Genomic DNA, 18,226 nt, shown 5'->3' with positions numbered 1-18,226 from the left:
ATTTATAGGCCTGTTTTCAGGAGTTTGTCAAAACAGAGTTCCATTCCACTTGGAAGTGTTAAAACTTACAAACATAGTTTTTTTTCCCCAAAAGCAGATGGAAAAAAAGATGAAATCCCTATATTTTTTTTATGAAAGAAGTATCTAGGCATATGGAAAGGTTTTCTTTTGACATCATAGAGATGTTTAATTTCAGAGATTCTGAAACATTGCATTTCTTCTTTATCATCTCAACTGCTAAACGACTCAAAATATTTCAGCTTGTAGAATGCAACACAAACTGGTACATGTTCTTACCTGCCTAAAATTAAATGTGTGATTCCTGGTAAAAGTGACCATGAAATTGATTCAAATTTCCTTCAAATTATTTCTACTGTTACATGGTAGTATTTTTTTGTTTGGCTTGTTTTGTGGATTTGGTTTTGGTTTTTTCAGGGTTTTTTTTTGTTTTGGTTTGGTTTTTTGTTCTTTTTTTAACCAAAACACTTTATTTGAGGAACTTCTGACAAAAATCTTCACAATGTGTTTGGAAGTGAAAAGTTAATAAAAAAATATTCCGTCTGAAAGGCATTCACCCTTTCCAAAAGTGCTCCCTTGCCAGACTGTGTTGAGAATATCAGATATTATGGTCTTTGGAATCAGAATAGGGAACTAGCTGGGAGGTATTTGTCATGAATTTCAAATAGTTAGCATTTAGACTGAAAAAACAAAGTACTAGGAAGATGGTAGAGAAACACACTTTAAAATGTGATCAGAAGATAGCCCTGATTTTGCCTTTATCTCTTTTTTCCTCCTAGAGGGCCCACATGTACACACATTTTCTCTCTTGGCCTCGCTTGAAAATCTTAGGGGCATTCAGATATGTTGTATGTATTCCCCTTAGCTAATTTATACACTGCGAGCTATCATAACACTCCAGAAGCCGTTCAGTGCTCAGGCAGGAAGAATATTACTTATCTGACCAATTGCAATTAAGCAGTACCGTTTGAATTTGGAATATAAAGTGTGTGTTGAAGCCATTTATGAAAAAATGCAAACAATTTAACAAACATAATTGGGAAACAAAAATAAACAAAACCAAATTCAAAGCAATGGCCCTCTGGTCATGGACAGAAGCTGAATTTGTTGGCTGTCTTATCTGGCATGAGTTAGTTGCTCAGCTGTACATACAGACATTGTCCACCAGGATTTGGATTGGGAGCCAGGAACTCATTGCTAGGCCTTCAGCTGGTAATGACCTTCCATCATTAAAGATTTCCCTAATGGAAATTGCTAACATTTAGAGAGCTTTTATGGAATCTTGCTTATAATTTAATAGAGAATTCGAGCCTTCCTAGGAGAATCTCTTCCTTTTTCAGTTCTGTGTTTTTAGAAAGCCATTGTGTAGACTGCCTATTAACTTTCTGTAGAAACCTGTTGAGATTTTCTCCACTGCAATCTATAGGGTTGTTCTGAAAGGGCTAGGTTGTAACCTGTCTTCTAAAACAGATTCCTCTTCTCTTCTTAAGCCAGACAAGTCATTTTGTGTTCCTGGTAGGTCAGCTGGTGCCGATCAGCAAAGCTCCTGTGATCGCCATGAGGTGTCAGTGAAGCTATGCCTGTTTATAAGGGTGATAGATCCTTCGCAGTGAGCTTGTTTCTGTGCTCTCTCTCCCATGCCACCTACCAGTATGGAGGCTAACTCCTCTTTACCAGTCTCTGCATGGAAACAGACAAATGCAAATAGTGACAATTGGACTTCAACCTCTTTCTACCCTTGCCAACCGTAAGTTGCATTACAGGTGTCCTGCATTTTGCAGCAGCAGCCTCTGGCACCAGAAGAGGAGAACACTGGTTTTCTGCAAAGTGCTTGGCAGAGCATGGCCAAAGAGGGGAGCCAGAACGTCAGTAAAGTAAGAGAAGCAGCAGCATCCTGGCAACAAGATGTAATTAGGGATTTCTGGATGCTTGTGTGGGCCTGTCACTGGTGTCTTTCAGAACACATCCACTAGTTAATTAAAGCTAAATGCAGATCACCTCTCCTTTCTCACCTGCTGTTTTTCCTTCCTCCTCCTCCTCCTCTTCCTCTTTTTTTTTCCCCCTGAACTACAGGTCTTGGATTGCTACACTTCTTCTAGTAGAAGTGATTTGAACTGACTGTAGTATACTTAGCTAGATGCAGATCTGTCTAGGGAACACGAAGCAGAAGTGGCAGGAAAGCTTCTTCCTTAGCTTCTTGTAACCCATCTTTGTATGGCACTCGCTGCCTCCCCTTTGTACTACTCAAAGAATCGTATGGAAAGGAATGGACTGCGTTTGAGTATCAACTGGGAACTAGCCACCAATGTCCTTCTAATAAGCTGCTCCTCGGGCTGATTCTACCCAGGAATCAGCCAGGCTCAGCACTTTTGGGAGCACTCCGTGGAGTCTCTGGGGCAGGAGGTAACAACCTAGTTATTGGGCACAAACTCCTTGGGAGCAGAGAGGTTGCTGTAGTGTGGTGTACCAGAGAACAAGGAGCAGGGTGGTCACCAAGGTGCCAACAACCCAAAGAACATGGAAGAAGCGGGAATGATCTGTAAAACACGTGCTTGGCTTTTAAGAAAACCTGATTGTGTCTTTCTTCTTTCCACTGGGCAGAACTCTGTGACTCAGCTTGCCTGGCCCAGCACAATGTATGGCACCTGGGAAATGCTTGCATCAGTTAAATGTTGAATATTTTAGACTCTTGATTATTTCAGGAACAACATTTTCCTCAGGATATTCAACTACCGTAAAATGTCATGTCGATGTACTGGAAACTGAGAGGACGAGTTAGAATCAGAGAAAGATCCTGTTTGTTCCCAAGGCATTTCTGTGGACTTTAAAATATTTATAATCTGTCTCTTCTTGGACAATTTTGCCAAAAATGTCTACTTTTGCTAAGTGCTAAACAAGAACTATTTTAAGAACCTCTCAAAAACAGTAAAAGCATTTTTATGTAGTATGTGCTTATGAAGATGTGTGGCTACAAGCAGCATACACTGGACATGTTCCCTCTGCCTGTTCCCCTCATCCTGAAACTGCAGCACCCATGCTCTCCCAGCCCTGAGCTCCCCAAACCCAGCTCTGCCAGTGCGGCCTCCCTGCCTTCCCCAGCTATGGGTTGCTCACGTATCCCATTCTCAGGCTACATTAGTCTGACACTCTGACTCCAATGATCCCCTCTGTGAGATATTTAATTCCCTGTGTTCAAGAGGATGGGTAAAAGCTAGCACATGCTTTTTTCACTGGTGACATTACCGAGGTTGTTAATGCTAGGATTTTAGAAGCATTGACGAGCATGTTGCTACAACCCATGCGTGAGCCACCCAATGTCCCTTTTTCTTGCAGATGGAGAAAAAACTTTCTGACTTGACAGCATAAAAAGAGGGCTTTTTTTCCGGGGGGAAAAATTATATAGAATTATGTCACATCAAGAAAAACACAATGATTAAAATAACTTGCTATGAATATTCATTCTCAGCTTGGCAGATGGATGAAGTGGGCTGAGCATTTGCAGAATATTGCTAACTGAGCTCTCTTCCAGAGAATAACATTTCAAAAGAATTTCCGATTAGGTCTGTTGGCCAAAACTAGAAAGGATTTTTCTCTTCCTTTTTTCTTTCTTTGGCACTCTGAGCTTCCACCTTCCTGCCGAAATGAATTTCTCTCTAATCACAGTTTTGGATACTTCTGAAGCCTCACACCGAGGCCTTCCAGATGGGTTCATTGCAGTGGGAAGAGAAATATTAATTATCATTATTATTATGATTACTATTATCATTCTTAACTCTTACATTACACTGTCATGATTGTCCTGAAGGATCTCAAACCGGTTTACAAACAAGTTTCGTTTCCTCCAGTCACTGAAACATAGTCACCTCTGAAGAAGGAGCCGGCATTTTTTGAACAACTTTGTGCTACGGAAGCAGGGGGGAAATGCACTGTACGCATTTTAGAGTTTAAGAGGTACTTTACTGGAAAGAGTGAAATGACCCAAATTGCTATTTTAGCTGTATTTGTACCCAAGGTATTGTGAAAGATGGACACAGTAACAAGCAATGGGTAGCAGAGTTGTACCTCCTTTGAATGTCACAGTGCCCCCTAGTAGCAGTTTTGATTATTATTCGGTACTGGCTTTAAAGGAACATTGCTTTTACTCAAACCACTGATACTGTTTCAAGTTCTGTCATCAACAAACCGGGTTAAAAACCCAATCTGGTTGTCAGGAAGAATGCTGAATGAACTGTCTGTTGTGCTGATTTATTTTCTTTTGGTGGTGGTTTGAAATCGGAAGAGAAAAAAAATAATCAGTTTTTCAATACTGAAATGTTTGGGTTTTTTTCATTTTTCTTGAAATCAGAAGCTATCCCACTTTTTCACATAACTTGGGGCTGTACAGTCTGAGAAGGGTAGAGAGTGGTCCAGCACATACCAGCGTCCCTCCAGTCATTCGCCTTATGTTAGGAGTCGGGCAGAAAGATGGCTTGATTTGCTGTGGCAGATATAACTTATCCAAGCCTTTCTTGCAGGCTAGTGGAATCCCCACCAGGTGATTTGCCTGGCATATGATGTCTGCTTTGGGGTTGTGCAAGCTAGTCCAGCATGTCTAATGTTCTATCTTGCACTGTGCATGGTGCTTTTTCCAGGATTTTTTTTTATTATTATCTTTTTTTGGCAAGGATGCTGCAGTGTACAGTACGTAGTACTTCTGAGCTGAGTAGAATCATAGAATCATAGAATCATAGAATCGTAGAATTGTTGAGGTTGGAAGGGACCTTTAAGGTCATCGAGTCCAACCTTTAGCCTACCCTGACAAGAGCCACTTCTAAACCATGTCCCTAAGTGCCCCATCTACCCTTTTTTTAAACACCTCCAGGGATGGTGAATCCACCACCTCCCTGGGCAGCCTATTCCAATGTTTAATAACCCTTTCAGTGAAAAAATGTTTCCTAATATCTAATCTAAACCTCCCCTGACGTAACTTGAACCCGTTTCCCCTCGTCCTATCACTTGTCACCAGGGAGAAGAGGTCAGCCCCCATCTCTCTACAACCTCCTTTCAGGAGGAGGGCCTGTAGCCCCTTAGAGATCCAGTATGTGATTGCAGGAGGACTTTCCTAAGTTTGCTTTCCAGAGCTGTTGATACAAGTAGGCAGCAGGTGTGAGACAAACCTGGAGGCATGTACTACTTTGGATAGAGAGGAGATGTAGAGAAGATATGACCATTCAGGAAAAGGGCAGAGAAATGCATGTGTATAAGGGAAAGAGGAATGCAGCAAGCAGGGCTCTGCTTCAGAGTGATTTGTTACGATCCCAGCAATAGCTCTTGTTTCAACTGAGCATGATCTCTGGAGAAGAGGAGGAATCTAATCACGATGATTGATAATTCCTTTAAAGGTTCCCCAGTAGGTATCAGACTTGCGACGCAAAAAAACTGCTCTCTTCTGGGAGAGCAGATAAGAGCAAAATGCCTATCACATTGCTCAGAGGGTCTCTCGACTCACTTCAGGTTCAGCCCTTGAACCAGGCTGTTTCATTGCTTTGGAGAGTAGAAACAATTGTTTGAGGGCCATCCAAAGAAGGCCTCTGGCAGGTTGATGTGTGAAAGCCAGTGCTCTGGTTTAATAAACTCAGTACTACTTGTACACCTCTCTGGCAAATGGATAGTGACACACAGTGACCAAGCTTTGCCGGCAGTGTTGCCTGAGGCTTTAATTGCTTTGCACATAAAGTTATTTATCTCCACATCAAGAGGGTTGAGACCACATTTAGGGAGTAATTACAAAGCTGCCAGAGGGACTGGTGTTTGCCATGCCAGCCAGGCTGTGATTTATTGGTTCTGCTTGCATTTAGAAAGTGAGCTTTCTCCTCACCTCTTCCCTTCATCCAGTGCATCATGGCTAAAGGCATCCGTATCCCCCAATTCCCTCCTATACTGTCTGTGTTGAACATATTGGGCAGCTGTGAAGAATCGAATACTGTGAATTTAGCTCTGAACATTGCTCTTACTGCTTCACTCCTGAGGATTTTTTTATTCCCTTCTTTTTTATAAAGAAATTGTTATTAGGATTTTCAGTGAGATTTCATGACGGTATTTGGGGAGGCTCTTCCTTTGCTTTCTATGGGCTCTTGATTCATCTATACCTTTTATAACAACAAATTCTTATCTTCCTGTAGAGGGTTTGAAATGCCTCTGCCTTACCCATGGGGTCCATGGGGGTTTTGTTTGTTGTTTCCTTGTGAAATGTAAGGAAACGCAGTGCATTTGGCTCTCTACGCCCAGGCCTAAGTGCCCTTCAGTCTTGACCTGCATCCCCCTCTTACTAATCTAATCTTTCATTTGTTTGTTCCTTTTTTACATTTGGTTTTCCATACACCAGTTTTCAAATATCTTTCTGAATAATCTGAATCTTGGTTTAGTCACAGATCCTTTGATTACTGGACCTAAGGTGTCTCCTGTACTAACCCAATGGATTTTTTGGGGACACTAGCATATGGAAGTGGAATGGAAACCTTACCTCAGCAAAAGTGTGATACTGAGATCTCTCCCAAGATCATGTAAAAATCATAAAATGCAGGGATGAAAGGGACCTAACTGTCTACTCTGAATATTGACCTTATTTCTAGAAACTTCCAATGAAAGAAACTCAGCTATCTGCCTAGTAGCATGCTGTAATGCTGTGCTGTCCTCTGAACTGAAAACTTTTCCTAATTTACAAATCAAATCTTTCATTTTATATGCTAAACTGATTTCTTTTTTCTCTTCTCCTCCCCATGACTGCTGTGAACTTGAAGAGTATCTACTTTGTAATAAGTTTCCATGTATTCAAGGCCTGTTAGTTCTGTAGTCTTCTCTTTTCTAGATTTAACCAAATGCATTTTTGCCAGCCTTTCTCCATGGGTGATGTTGTCTAACGATTTTTTATTTTTCCACCCTGCTCTGGATTTATGCCAGTTGATCTGTCTCTTTCCTGAAGTCTGGTGCCTAAAACTGGACAGTAGTTCTCCAACTGAGGTTTCTCCATAACTGTATGCATCTTTCAAATTACACCTTCCACATTATTCTCCTCTTAACATGGCATGTGTTTTCTTTACACTATTGCTCTGCTGGCTCCTATTCAGTGTGTGAACTGCTGTATGCTTCAGATTGTTACTCTAGGACTACTCACTAACGAATCAGTGACTGGGCATTCTGTACATGACATAATTTCCCTCTTAGAATGTAGTACACGGTACCTTTCTGTTGGATTTCACCTTGCTTGTTTTGGACCACTTCTCCCATTTGCCAAGATCACTTTGACCTTAGTTCCTGTTCTCCAAAGTGGGAATAAGAATAACCTCTCAGCTCAGTGTCTCTCGCCAGGTATGTATGTGCAGAGAACCACTGAGTAACAGCAGCGAGACCTCGATCCTGCTATTCCCTCAGCAAAGGGATCCCTCCCTCCCTTTGCTATTCCCTCCCGATAGCAAAGCCATCGTAGTAAAGAATAAGTAGGAGATATTCCAAAGGGGAACCAAGACAATTTTGTATTTTCCTTATGTTTCTCTGGGTTGGCCTCACTGAGAATGGATTCCACTTTACTGACGGTATACCTTTGTAGCTCAATTTCTTGTCCTGTCCATTTAAATGTACTGTTTTGTTTGAAGGGTTTCCTCACTTCACTTCTTAGATTTATGTTTACCTACCTTATTCGGAAATGCCTTTCTGATCCTTGAATGATTTTTTCCGCCTTGTCTTTATGTATTAGGGTAGGGATTTAATCCTTATCACTTCTGATGTTACTTCTTTTTCAGCCAGCTTCCTCATTAGTTTTACAGTCCCCTTCGAAAAATTTTAGTACCTCACTTCTGTGTTGTGATTTATTTTTTTTTGTTTGTATGTGTGTGGAATTCCTGAGGACAATGAGCCTGTTTGTGAAGTGGTCATTGTTTTTCAGTGCATCAACAACGGTTGCTTTGCAAACAGACTTCTGTCTTTCATGTCAAATTGCACTGAAAATAGTCTCCTGTCTTTGTGAGCTCTAGAGTCAGCTGTTCTAAGTGATAATTTATTTAACACATCAAAAAATTATTTTTCTAAGCTGTCACCCAACATGACACCTGACTCATTTTTGTAAGCAGATAACCAAAGTCTTCCACTTCTTTCTGCTTTATTAGACTGATTACTGCTTTGATGTTCATCAACATTATGCATTTAGTATTTTTCTGTCCTCTTGATCCAAGAGGATGATGATGTAACCCTGCTAGCATACTGATATTCTTATATTTGGGGCTTTTAGAGCTTACTTCATGAACATCTCAAAACATTACCTCACTGGATTCTGTGGGGGTACAGCACCCTCACCTCTAAAGCCTAGTATGTCCTTCATGTACAGTTTGAAACCAAAGATTATGTTCTTCCATTGATCTTTGTCATTCCATTAGTCCTTGTTATAGCAAGGTTTTCTTCCATTATCCAGCGTTCTCATTTACCATTATTGCTCAGAAGCTTCCGCAGTGATGTGTACACACATGATCGTTTTTAGTCTTGGCCCGGAGCCTAATTTTATTGAAATTCTATGTTGGAAGCCCTGTTATTTTTTAGAATTTACTTCTGCAGTTGTAACGTTTCTCAGCTTCGCTTTAGTTGAAGTTTCTGTTCTATCCTCTGCTCCCAGATAACAGTTATCTCTCTATTACTGACATCCCTAGCAGATGTCTTTGTCTGACTTGAGCGCTCCTTAGCACCTGCCAGCTTTCCTTAGCTCTGAATTTAAGAAAATCCCCTCCAAACCATACTGATTTTCAGTAGCACAGTTAGGGTCTGCTGTAGTTAGATGGTACCCATCCTGAGCCCATCCTGTCTGCAAACACAGTGTGTTTGCTTGAAATCCCTGTGTTCCTAATAACATTTATACCCTTCCTCTCTATTTGAACTTTTCCTCCCTACGGAGTCCCTGTTATTCCAGCCGTCTGTGCAAGGGTAATATGGTGCCTGTGAAATATTTCAAAGAATATGTTGTAGAGACTTAAGTGTATTTTCAATGTAATTTTCTAGGGTCTCTCTCCCTCCCTTACACAACAGCCTGTTATTGTTTTATAAGCATGTATCACGACCAAGGACTTCTCATCTGTGCGCTGTAGATAGTGGTCCGGATGCTTGCAGAGCGCTACGACTTCTGCTGCCTCTAAGCAAGGTACTTGTAGGTTCCCTTAGTCATCATCTGGAGCTGGGTCAGGTTCTCCTGGCACTGCTGTCTCTCCACGTTGTACAGCCGGAAAGTTTTTGAAGTAGCATTCCTCTTCAGAAGCGTGTGTGTGTGGGGGGGAAATAGGAACACTGATTCCGTGACTGAAAACATCCATTTAACAGAATTTTCTTCCTCCGTTTCAGCCCGATCCCTTGCAGCCCTGAGGCCAGGTCTCTGCAGTGGGGGTGGGAGGTGGGCTCTGCTGGGCTACGCTCCTCCATCTGTAGCTTGTCCTTGTGGTGCCCTTTTGCCTTTGGAGGCTGTGAGGTACTGAAAGTCACGGAGGCAGCCAGAAATTTGAAGGTCACTCTGAGAAACTGGCCATCTAACTCGTTCCTGTGTTGGTGGTTGGTTTCTGCATTTTTTTTTTTGTTGGGGTTTGTTTGTTTGTTTTTGGAGGGGGGTCCCACGTTGTCTTTACCTACAGTTATTGGGAATTGGGCAGTTCATGGCGGGTTCTGTCCTCTGCCCCCTTCTCCGACTTCTGTATTTCCTCTCACTCTGTTTCCTACTCATTTCCCTGTCCAGCTTTTACTCCTGCCTTTTCTTTTATTCCTGCCTTTCTTTCCCCGAGGTGCCGCCAGCTTGGCTGAGGGTCTGGCCTCTGTCCTGCTGTGGGGCGGTTGGAACCGGCCGGAACCAGCCCTGGCCTCACCTCACAGAGGCTGCCCCTGCAGCTCCCCATAGCCAGCACCTGGGCACCTCCACCCCGTGCAAGTACAGTTAATAATAATTACTATTTCTTTTTCAGCAGCTGACAAATGAAACCATTACTTCATGTGTTTTGTGCACTTAAAGGGCAAGGCCATCCCTTCTGTAAGGACTTTCTCCCCAAGCAGGTCCATAGCTTACCTCTGCTCCAGCTGCAGGCCATGCTGCTTTACCTTTAAATAAGGAGCTGAGGTGGGGGGTGAGGGGTGTTGGGTGCATCTTTTTTACTTTATTTAATATTGAGGCTTTATTTTAGGTGGAGCAGTAGAGCGGGCTTTGCAATTCCACCTTTAACTCCTCGGCCCAAAGCTTTTTTTGCTCTTTCTACGGTGGTTCTCAGCTGGAGATTTCTTGTGAGGCACCGTGATCTTTCCAATGTAGGGAAGGATCCTACAGGAACCGAAAAGGGTATCTGGATAGCGAAGGCCCTAGGGAAAGCAGATATGATAGATGCAGTAGTGGATAGGTACTTTACACCCAGGTAAAAATTGACTGTAAATGTGTCAAGGTCAGAAGAGTTGCTCTGCTAAAAAATGAGAGGTTATGTCTATGCCATTGTTTGCAGATGCTGTACATATTAAGCTGGGATCTCTAAACGAACCCTGATCTGCAATCCCAGGTACTTGTATAAATTTAAAAAAAAAAAGCAATTATAATGAGGAATATGAACCAAAATGCAAGAGAAAAACACATCTGTATTTTGAGATGCCGGAAATAGGGATTCAGAGCTCAGTATTTGCATTAAATTATTTCCGTGCCCTCCTTTTTCTCTGCATTCCTCAGGCATTGTGAGTGTAACATTTGTCAGTGTAGCCTTAGGCTAACCTGGCACCGGTAAACTTGGCATAAACACCAAACACCCATCTTTAATCTGGTTGATGGGGAAACTCAGCGGTATTGTGCATTATCTCCCTGTCTCTGGACACTCTCTAGCTCCAGCCGTTAGAGAATGGGCTGTATTTGCAGCTCTGCTACTGACACCCTGAAGCGCCCTTGGAAACGTCATATTCTCCCTGTAGGTTTCTATTTCCTTTGCTATAATAAGGGAACAAACATTCTCACCAGCCTTTGAGTTCCATTTTGGAAATCTTTGAAAGCAAAGCATTTTATGAATGCAAAGCACTATTTTTACTATTTATCAGCTTATAACTGGACCTCTCCCTTCACATAGGTACGTAAGTCTCATTTTTCTCTGATCTTTGCCCCTTTGACTTCTTACGCTTTTTTTCTTTTGGCTCCTACTGCTTTGTCTGACCATGAGATGTATTATTCAGATGCCCTCACACTCCTCATATTGCTAATTATATATTAAAGAGGTTCTGACTTCATTTTTGCTCACTACAGAATCTTAGTCCAGCCATGACACTGACAGAGAGGGCTGCTGGAGCTCAGAGAGAACTTGTGCAAATGGCACTTCTCTTTTCGGCTTGTCAGTCTTAATGGAATATTTGATGAGCCGGTAATAACCCCAGTGCTCCTTATGTGCAAAGTTGGGGGAGAGCAAGAGGCTTGTACCAGCTTTCATTTATTAATATATGTTTGCAAAAATAACATTTTCTATAGCATGTTTTCCTGTGAATGATGGCACTTTCCATTAGCTTGGTCTAGGTGGATCCCTTCAGGCAAGCAGTTTGAAAGATCCCTTGTTGCTAGTTTGTTTAGGTTTCATAGGATCGTAGAGAAAATAGTTCAGAGGGATTCCAAAAGTGGATCTACTTCATCCTCTGCCTCAGTGTGCAGAAGTGTGTGGGATATTCTGCTGCCAATGTGTGTGTGTTTCTTGGGTTGTGTCTGTAGATTACTACAGTTTGAAACATGCAGGGTGATTTTGGTTGAAGTATGCACTACTTTTTTGTAAATTCACAGATTCATAGGTCTCAAGTACAGAAAATGCTGTTGTACCATCCCGACCCACCACTAATAGTTTCATAGATCAGGGCTTTTTACTGGTTCTGAACCCAGTACTTTGAATTAGATTTGTAGTTATGGATAGGGTGCATTCATAAGTAACTGTGGAGGTTTGACAGGCATGCTCAATGGATTTTGCCTGATCATTTTTGGTCTTTCAGTGTGGAGGATCATACTATTCATTCTTCTGCCAAAGTGTGAATTTAAAAACCGAGTTTTGGCCACCATTTTTTGTAATCTTGGCTACTCATTGATTTTCGTGTCGGGTGAACATCAACAGCTGCTGAAACAGACAGAAAATTTGCTGAATCCAGTGACATACCGAATCACGGATGAGCCTTTGGTCTGTCACCTGCTTTTGGAAAATCTGCCCTAACACATGAATTACACTGCATCTTTCATGCCAGGGAATCAGGATACCACAGGCAAATGTCTGTGATACCATGAAATGCCAGAGGCTATAGCAGCAAATTCTCTTAACAAATTCCTTTTTTCTTTTTCCTAAGATATAGCTAAGTTATATCCTCCTTCCTTTTTCTGAGCTTTATTTCCTTCCCCAGCTGGCCTGGCACAGATTATGCAATGGGCATAAGAGCTTGTGATGACTAGACTGCCAGGGCAGTTACACTGTGGATGCTAGATTTTGTGCCTATGTACATAAATTGAGAGATGAATTCTGAATTTAGAGCTCAACTTTGTCACAATGGCGAAGTTTTTCAGTCTCGAAGGTATACAGTGGAGATGTTTTCTACCTTAGAGTTACAGGACAAACAGAATGTTTTTGATATTTAGAACACACTGCACATACTTTGGCATCCAAGTAAACAGGCAAAACAGCTCTTTCATGCTGTAGTCAAAATCCCTGTTCCATATTCTGCTGAACAGAGAGGACACTATCATCTCCAGCTGTCTCGGAGCAGGTCAGCACTGCTTCTGTGAAGCCTTTTTTGTTAGGGACAATTGAATTTTTTTATTTATTTAAACTCTCACTATTTTCTTTTGATTTGTATTCTCTACTTTGACTTTTTTATTGTATTAAACTAATAAGTAAATAATAATCCATATACATCTGATAGAGAGCAATAGATTAAACAAAATATTAATATGATATAAAAATCAAAAGAATGGATCTAAACGGAATGTTCTGAGGTTATCGCGATGAAACGCTTCAATGTTTAGCCATGAAACATTTCATTGAAGTTGACAATTTCCTTAGAGAGGTCTGATTTTGATAAAAAAAAAAAAGAAATCAAAACTGTTCTGGCAGTTTTTTCCTTTATCTCTGACAGTTTTGATGATTGATCTGCTAAATTTCATCATGACCTTTATCCATAAGGAGGGTCAGCTGACTGACCTGCAAGATAGTGTCCTTTTTAGGCATACAAAGCGCCAGGGAATATATCCGTTAATACAACTGCTGATGCTGACTGCCTTACTCACATCATGTACATTTTCTGTTGAGGCCTTCCTGTCACTAGAGGAGGAATAGTCGTTGTGCGCACTTCTTTCCTTTTCCTTTTTTTTTTTTTTTTTTTTTTTTTTACAAAAACTGTAGTAAATATACGTTGGCTTGTATATGCCTTACTGAGGTACAAAGGAATATGTTGCTGGTGCATTGATGTATGAGTAGTAGGCCCCAAAAAAAGCTGCTTGGTCTCTCTTTCCTGTATTAAAAAGGGAAAGGTGGGAAAGGCTTTTAAAAAGGTCTTTTGTCCATATATTGTTTTCATCTTAATATGAAGAGAATGACCTCTGCTCGCTCTGATTCCCACTAACCATCCCCATCCCCTAAGTCTAAATAGAGGTCTTGAGTCTACTGGTATGTTTTCAGCAGTGGAAATTCTTGTCACATTTGTGGGAAGAGGGTAAACATTGCATATATACTCGAAGAGAAACTAGAGCTGACTAAGCAGGCGTTGCTGGATTTGTTTGAAACACTGACTCCTAGTGCAGTGCACCTGTGCCACTGTCACCCTGTGGCATGACAGTTCACAGCACCACTCAGTTGTTGTATGAGATGCCTGCAAGGTTGTGTCAGGGCAGTGTTTCTAGAGGAGATCCTCAAGGAGCAGGCAAGCAGGTGCGTGACGTTTTAGCAGGATGCAGTTTGTGACTGGTCTTCTAATTTGATAAATATTAAACCAAACATTAGAGGGGCTGTCAGTGGTCCTGTGTCATCGATGGTATGAATAAATGTAAAATTGATGGAAAATTCACATGTGGTTGCTGTGGTGCTGGTAGGAAAACGCTCAACACATACACCTGATAATTCTCTCTTCTCTCTGCCAGCTTGTAACAGGAAAAAGGTGTATTTGTATACAGTGGTAGATGGTATATCTTAAATTGAAGTAAAGGCATTGTCGGCTGTATTTTTTTGTGTTTTCTCAATCGGGTTTACTTGCCTGTCACATGTTGAATTTGCAACTTACCTTGGCCAGCTGGAATTGTAAGAGGTCTTACCACCACACTGTTCTTCCTTGCCCTGGCCTTGGAATGGATGAGCCTCAAAGGCCTCCTTGCAGCTGCAGGACTTCCAGGGCTAGAATTCAGCCTCCGGCACTCAGTAGACTAAAATCTCCTGCGTGACTTGCAGTGTTGTCACTGTAGCTTCTAGCTGCTTCACTGATTACTCCAGATGATTTATTGCCTTGCTGCTTTTTGTGTTCTCAACTTTCTTCTTACCACTAAGAGTTCATCAACTGGAGTGGGCAACTGGAAGATCTAAAATATATCTGTTTTATCAGTCCCTGTTCATGCTATCTAGGCATTCTTCCTACAACATCAGTTTCTTGCCATCAGCATTTTCTTCCATATTAGAAGATGACTGTAGCAGTGATTGCATTTTTTTTGTTCCCAGTGATTTCAGTTCTATCTTAAGGATTTCCAGGGTGCCTGCCACAATAGTATCAAAGTTCTTGTGAATACCTTCTGAAGCCATTTTCCTTAAATTGTTCATACAGGGCTTGTTTTAGTACTTGGAGGTGTCAGCTTGAATGTCTTAGCCAAATGGAAATGTGGCTATCTGCCTTTTTAGCTCCTTTGTGTGTACAAGCTGTTGTTTGGGTTTTTTTTTACCCCAGACCTGAAAGCATTTTGGTATTAAATTAAATGTTTTCTCTGCACTAAAATGCTTTGCAGCCCTTTGGGATGAAGTATGTCTTACAAATGAATGATTATAATAATAGTACTAAATAGAGGTGATACTGTTTCTGTGTTTAGTACTTACGTGGACTTTGTCTAGGCAAACAAGGGTCATTTGGGACTGAAGGTGGAAAAAGTGCAAATGATGGTTGGGCCATATTGGTTTTTTCTGATACCAATGTAAAACTCAGCCGCTTGTTGACTTCAGATTCCTTTATGTTGAAATCATCCCTCTCTCTTACATGAAGTTCTCCTGGATTTATGCTGGTGAGAGCAGATTTTGGCCCCTTAGATGAAGCCCAAGACAATTACATCTCCATTAAGAAATTAATTCAGAATTAATGCAGTTATTGTGCAGCGATTAAATCCCAAACTGCTGTTAGAAAAACTGAATTATTGAGGTTTGCCATTTAAGCTGTAGCTTGTGCGGACATAATGAACTGGCCTTTTATATTACACGATAAACCTCATGTTCTTAATAATCACTTGGAATTGACTTCATGTAAATAACTAGTACAGCTGCAGCAATCATCTCCTGAGATGGTGCTGCTATCTTGCCAGGATTTTTCTGGTTGCTGAATTCTTTTTTACTGCAGAGTTACTACAAAACCAACCTGCATGGTCTCCTAGCAGCTCAATTAATACCTTGCATAACTTCTAAAGAGCTTTTTATAGATATAACAGGTTGCTTATTGTAGGTTAAAAATGTACCGATTGAAATTGAGTGTTGCCATTATTGTTGTTGATGGAGTTTTTCCAACTCTGCAAGAAGAGATGTATAAATTACATGGTAGTTAGAGCTCAGTAAATACAGTTTAGCAGTAGAGCAGTTTGTATTTAATCTTCCGTACAAGGGCTGGTCCAGTAATCCAGTGAGTGATAGTGCAAAGGTGTGTTCATGTGTGGAGCAGCATGCGTGGATTTTTAAAGGTGGCTGAGGGACTTCGGGCCATGTGGCTTTTGGCCATCTAATTACCTTAACTACTTTTAACAATTGGGCCATCTTAGAAATAAGTAATGTTTTTCAGTGCATTTCTCTCTGGCTGGATCTGAAGTTGGTTGGTTTGTCTTTCCAGGAAGGGTACTAATTTCTGTTATTGGTTCCCAAGCAACAAGGCACAGAGATGGCATATTACTTGACTATACAGGTGGAAGGATGTAAGATCTTCTCCCTTTCTGCCCTATGATATTGTTCTTAGAGAGTTTAAGATCTGAATGTCAGGCAGTAAAATCAGTGGAAGCAGCTGGAAGTTCAGCTCTTTTCAATTGCAAGCCATTAATTTAGGAGTTTCAATATGAGCTATGTTTTTTGAAAATTTCAGCCTTGTGACTCATTCAGATGCACAAAAATGAACATAGTGGCTCTGCTATGTGAGAAAGAAACTACATTTTGTAGAACATATTTTGCTTTTCTCTAGGAGGTAGTAGCAGTGCACATTCTAGGAAAAAAACAGCATCACCTTTTCCTAAGTTTCGCCTTCCTTGTTTCACTTTCACTGACAGCAATGCCACCAGATGCAGTCTGTACTTACCTTATGTTAGTGTGTTTTTGCAGAACCAGGGTTACTCATTAATTTTCTGTGTCCTGTTCTGTTTTCTGAGTCTGGACTCTAACAAGGGCAGCTGACTTTTGGCGTAGCTCCAAAGGGTTAAACATGAGAAAACTAATCTCCACTTCAAATCTCTCTGCCACCAATGGTTTCTACTCAATCAGATGGCTTGGTTAGTGCTCAAGGGCTTTCTGGAGTTTCACAGGTGCAGCTGTCTGGGTACCTATTTGTCTACACTGTGACTATAATTATTATTTCCATTTGTAGCCCCTTCGTCCACCTCCTTCTCAATCACCTTCTGCTTCTCTCTTCTCTTATTGGGCTGAAAATTCCCTGAGATGCTGTTCAGCAAGAATTTACAGAACAAGAAACAAATTGTTTCTGGAGAGTGCTATTTACCTTTTTTATTTTCTGCTTTGTTAGCGACGCAGAGGTTTCATTAGCAGGGAACAAAATGAATTCCAGGGACAGCGAGTAATATGCACACAAATTATATATAAAAAAAAAAAAAAGCCAAAACACTAACAACCTTCCAACACGAAAATAACCAAACCTCCAGAAAGAATACAACTGAAGTATCTACTAATAAGGGAGCAAACTGCCTTCTGGATAATAGTCCAAGATGGAATTAGCCTGTTAAAACCTTGGGAACTAGCGGTGCTGTAACCAAAACCGCAGGGTCACTGTGCCTCTACCCCATGTTATGTTGTTAATACTTCAGAGGCCTGAGTCCAACTGGAAAGCATGTCAAAAGGGTCATTACCTTTATGTCTTTTGGGGTGTTTGTAGCCATTTGCTCTGGCAGTAACTATGAACTTCTGTGCAGTGGGCACCCAGCTCCAAAGTGTGTTAGATGGAGGCACTGCATGTCACCTACTTCGTCAGAAATGTGGGGTGAGCACCAAACTGGGCTAGCAGGAAGTGCTACAGGGCAGAAGAACATGGCATTGGCAGGGTTTGGTCAGATGAAGGTTCTAGAAATAAAATATCAGGGAATACTACCATTGTGATTTATTTGCCTTACCAAAGCATTTATAGGCTTTCTTGCAGTAAACCTGCCTATTTCTGCATTTCCTTTCTTACCCCACGTTCAGAACTCACTGTTTGCAGTGGCAGGGCAGGTATTGAGCTCCTCTGCCCTATGGTAGGTGGTAGAACTGCACTGCTTGCTGCATGGTATGTGAGGGGAAAAGTGTATGAGTGCATTATCTGAAACACAGCACCTTGGGAACCTACTGTCTCCTTTTATACACAAAGGATAATATCCACCAGTCTGTTGCTGGGGAAAACCCTCCTCCTTGCAAGAGGTTCTAGCAGAAAAGCTTTGAATCTGTGCTTAGGATGAGGGGCAGCGAGGAAGGAAAACAGCCACCTTCAAGCCTGAGGGAATGGAGCTTGTTAGAGCAGATAACTAGGATACTTTTATGAAATGGATCAAGCCACCTCACCTCAGGGGAGGAAGTGTGGGGTGTTGATAAGATTGTACCACACAGATGACATTTGGTAATTAGCACTATCTCTAATGTAATCACTTACTAAGAGGTTTAGCTGGGATGTGACTTACCCAGGAGAGGCACTAGAGGAAAGGGGAAGAAAGGACAGGTGAGAAGAGCCAGATGTAAGTAGTCTTTGCCCTTCTTTAATACTGTCTATCTGTGGATCTCAAAGAGTCTACCCCACTTTT

The 18,226-nt window shown here is 41.4% G+C and overlaps 1 protein-coding gene across 1 annotated transcript in view; it reads left to right on the top strand.

Moving 5' to 3' along the window:
- The window catches only part of LSAMP (limbic system associated membrane protein), a 1,022,135-nt gene that overhangs the window by 392,880 nt on the left and 611,029 nt on the right, over positions 1-18,226 (top strand). The gene's annotated exons all lie outside the window — the stretch shown is intronic.

The sequence above is a fragment of the Chroicocephalus ridibundus genome, chromosome 1 (genome assembly GCF_963924245.1).
Source record: "Chroicocephalus ridibundus chromosome 1, bChrRid1.1, whole genome shotgun sequence".
Taxonomy (NCBI): domain Eukaryota; kingdom Metazoa; phylum Chordata; class Aves; order Charadriiformes; family Laridae; genus Chroicocephalus; species Chroicocephalus ridibundus.
The sequence above is the reverse complement of the archived record's forward strand: the minus strand, read 5'-3'. Positions and strand labels throughout refer to the sequence as shown.